The following is a 3,005-nucleotide window of genomic DNA, read 5'->3' on the forward strand; positions in this document are numbered from 1 at the left end:
TTCAGGTAAAGGCTTAAGCTCGAGAGAGGGAGCTTCCTCAATAGAGGACTAGAGGCGTTTAGGAGCTTTATCCAATTCCTCCATTCCAAGAGATTCAAAAGGCATATCAATTTTCCTTTTCCAGGGAGAAGCATTCAATTATTGCAATTGTTCTTCACCTTCATCATCTTCACTATCTGAATTCCCCAATAAGGCTTTTTCTAAGGCATGAGACCTTAGCAATTGATCAAGTTCCAATGTGACCACCGAATCGAACAACTCCACTTTTAAGCACTCCTCATTCTTAGTAGGAAATTTAATAGCATTGAACACATTAAAAGTCACATCCTGATCCATCACTCGCATTATAAGCTCACCCTTCTGCACATCTATCAAGGTCCGGCCAGTGGCCAAGAATGGTCTTCCCAAGATTATAAGAATCTTCTTATCCTCCTTGAAATCAAGAATTACGAAATCAGCAGGGAAGATGAGTTTATCAACCTTCATCAAGACATCCTCCATAATACCTCGCAGATACGTAATAGAAAGGTCGGCCAACTACAAGGTCATATACATCGGTTTAACATCAGGTAGATCCAACTGCTTGAAAATTGACAAAGGCATCAGATTGATGGTAGCTCCCAAATCACATAAGCATCTGTGCAAAGACACTTTTCCAATAGTACATAGAATGGTGAAGCTTCCTGGATCTTTAAGCTTAGGAGTTAATTTCTGTTGCAGCATAACACTGTAATCCTCCTTGAGGGTGACAGTCTATAAATCATCTAGCTTCACTTTCCGAGAAAGAATACCTTTCATAAACTTTGCATAACTAGGCATCTGCTCAAGCGCTTCGGTGAAAGGTATGTTGATATGAAGTTTCTTGAACACCTCTAGAAACTTCTCAAATTGCTTGTCCAGCTTTTTCTTCTTCAGCCTCTTAGGAAAAGGCAGTGGAGGAGAGATCTGTTTCTCCCCTGTATTACCCTCAGGCGGAGTGTGCTCAACAGTAGTCTTCCTTGGTTCCACTTCTTCATTCTGTTGCTTCAGTTCTTTCTCAGCCCCAGCTTCTTCAGTTAACTCTTGAGTTTGTTCGGGATTCGCAACCTTCCCAGACCTCAAAGTGATTTCCTTTACCTGCTCCTTAGCTTCCCTCTTTCCTGGCACTTCAGTGTCACTAGGCAATGTACCAGGTTGACAATTTAGCAAAGCATTGGCAATTTTCCCAATTTGATTTTCCAAGGTCTTGATAGAAATAGCTTGACTCTTGCACATAAGTTTCAACTCCTCTAATTCAGATTTTTCATTATTTGTTACAGCTGGAGTTGTTATCTTGGTACATACTGCGGTTGCTCAAAACCAGGGGGGTTGTACTGCTTAGCTGCATACTGCTGAAAAGGCTGTTAAACCGCATTCTGAGCGTTGGTCCAACTAAAATTAGGATGATTATGGTTTTTAGGATGATAGGGGGCTCGCACTGGTTCCTGTGATCACTGGAAGTTGCTGACGAACTGAGCTGATTCACTAAAAATTTACACACTGATCAGTTTCATGGGCACCAGTACAAAGCTCACAGACACTAGTGATTTGATTTACTCCATAATTAGCCAAAGTATCCACCTTCATTGTCAAAGCCTTAAGTTGGGCAGCGATAACAGTTGTTGCGTCCAACTCCAGAATTCCTGCTACTTTTTCCTGATTCAGTCTCTGAGAAGGATTCTGGTACTCATCAGCAACCATCAGTTCAATAAGTTCATAAGCTCCATCGTAGGTCTTAGGCCACAAGTCTCCTCTGGATGCTGTATCAAGCATGGGTCTAGAAGTAGGACCCAATCTATTATAAAAACAATTGATAATCATCCAATCAGGCATGCCATAGTGTGGGCACTTCCTTAGCATCTCCTTATATCGATCCAAAGCCTCACACAGAGATTCTCCGGTTTGCTGAGCAAACTCGGTAAGAACATTCCTGATTGCAGCAGTCTTCGCCATGTGGAAGAATTTAGTGAGAAACTTTTGAGCAAGATCTTACCAAGTGGTGTTAGACCCTGCTGGTAGAGAGTGTAATCAGTACTTAGTCTTGTCCCTCAGAGAGAATGGGAAGAGACGTAGTTTGATAGCATCTTCAGTCACATCATTGAACTTGAAAGTGTCGCAGATCTCGATGAAATCCCTAATGTGCATGTTGGGGTCTTCAGTGGGAGAACCCTCAAACTGAACTGAGTTCTGTTTCAATTGGATCATGCTTGACTTGAACTCAAAAGTGTTAGCCCTGATGGCTGGTCTGATGATGCTAGACTGAATGTCCTTAATCTTCGGCTTAGAATAGTCCATCAAAGCCTACAGATTTTCTGCTTGATCACCCATACCTACTAAAACTGGTTCTTCAACTTTCTCTTCTTCCTCTACCTTCTTTTCTTCCTCAACAACTTCCCTACGCACTACCACAAGTTCTTCCTCGGCTTTATCCAGTGTTCTCTTATGAGTACGCGAACACGTATGCATACACCCCCGCCAGAGTACCTGAAACAAGACAAGGAAATAGATAAGTAACAAAGTCCAAGTCAATGAACTTTAACGACCACTGATGAAAAACACATAAACTTATAATTAACACTACAGTCCCCAACAGCGACGCCAAAAACTTGTTAGTCGCTAAACATGCGCTAATAATACACCAAGTATACGAGTTCGCAAGTAGTTTAGAATCTTTTCTAGTTCATTCCCAGAGAGACTGTATTGGTTAACTATCTAATTTATGCACCTAAGCAACAATGTATGGTTATTATCCAGTGTTAAGATGATAATAAATTGAGATTGTTTATAACTCAGAATTACGCTAACAATTATAACTACGAGAATAAGATTGACTGAGTTAATATATATGCCAAACATGGGATTCTAACTTCATTAAATATTTCATTCAATAGTCTTATTATTCTTAACCTTAGCATGTAATGGTGATGATACTAATCAGACGATACCAAACTGATAAACGCCAACTTTCGTTGCACGAGTACCATTCT

General features: G+C 40.7%; 1 non-coding gene across 1 annotated transcript; it reads left to right on the forward strand.

Annotated features, from left to right (window-relative positions):
* Positions 1-1,849: 1,849 nt before the first annotated feature.
* LOC141662235 (small nucleolar RNA R71) lies at positions 1,850-1,956 on the forward strand. Its single transcript, XR_012550358.1, has one exon. It is a non-coding gene; the product is annotated as a small nucleolar RNA R71 (small nucleolar RNA).
* The last annotated feature ends 1,049 nt before the right edge of the window (positions 1,957-3,005 follow it).

Source organism: Apium graveolens, chromosome 5 (assembly GCF_009905375.1).
Source record: "Apium graveolens cultivar Ventura chromosome 5, ASM990537v1, whole genome shotgun sequence".
In the NCBI taxonomy this organism is placed as follows: Eukaryota; Viridiplantae; Streptophyta; class Magnoliopsida; order Apiales; family Apiaceae; genus Apium; species Apium graveolens.